The sequence below is a fragment of the Crocuta crocuta genome, unplaced genomic scaffold (genome assembly GCF_008692635.1).
Source record: "Crocuta crocuta isolate KB4526 unplaced genomic scaffold, BGI_CrCroc_1.0 scaffold378, whole genome shotgun sequence".
Lineage (NCBI taxonomy): Eukaryota > Metazoa > Chordata > Mammalia > Carnivora > Hyaenidae > Crocuta > Crocuta crocuta.
Window position 1 is genome coordinate 347,096 of NW_027528871.1, and position 706 is coordinate 347,801.

The window sequence follows — 706 nt, forward strand, 5'->3', positions numbered from 1 at the left end:
AAAAAGAATTTTTTTTAGCTGAAAACCAACCAACCAACCAACCAAAAACCTCATGAACCCCCACCCCCAGGCCTGTCTAGCTACGGCCACCAGAGCCCCTCTTGGACCCAGGCTGGCTAGACTCTGGGTTACTAGGTCCAGCTCCAGACAGACCACACTCTGGGTTCTGGACCCGAGGCTGGCTAGACACTGGGATCCTGATTCCAGGCTCTGGGTGGGGTAGACTTAGGTCCCAGACTCCAGGCTAGGTGAGGGACCTTCAGGGCTGCAGCAGGTAGCTGCCTTTGTGGCTGGGCTTCTGGGGTAGGGGTGCCTTCTCAGGACAGGGGCCAAGGCTAGATTTGGGACAGGATTCAGAGAGGGAGTTGGTGTCTGCAGAGCAGGAATGGCAGGCCCAGCAGAGAATGACTCAGAGCAGCAGTAGCAAGAAGCCTACAAGGCTGGTGCAGAGGATGGCAATGGGGGCCCCCTGGGAGATGGCTGCCTCCATGACGGGCAGCACCCTCAGACCAGCACAGACCACGGGGCTGACTCGATGGCAAGGCCCATGCTGGGACAGGAATCCAGTGCACCTGGCCTTCCAAAGAGGCTGTCTTGTCCACACACTCATTGATGCCTGTGCAACGGACACGTCCACCTGGAGTCTTGAGACTGAGTTGAGCCCGGTGCGCGCCCACAAGAGGGTCAGGGGCAGTGGGATGCTGGG

The 706-nt window shown here is 58.9% G+C and overlaps 1 pseudogene; it reads right to left on the bottom strand.

The window, feature by feature from the left end:
- Window positions 1–259: 259 nt before the first annotated feature.
- Window positions 260–490, bottom strand: LOC144225303 (adropin-like; annotated as a pseudogene).
- Between the last annotated feature and the right edge of the window lie 216 nt (window positions 491–706).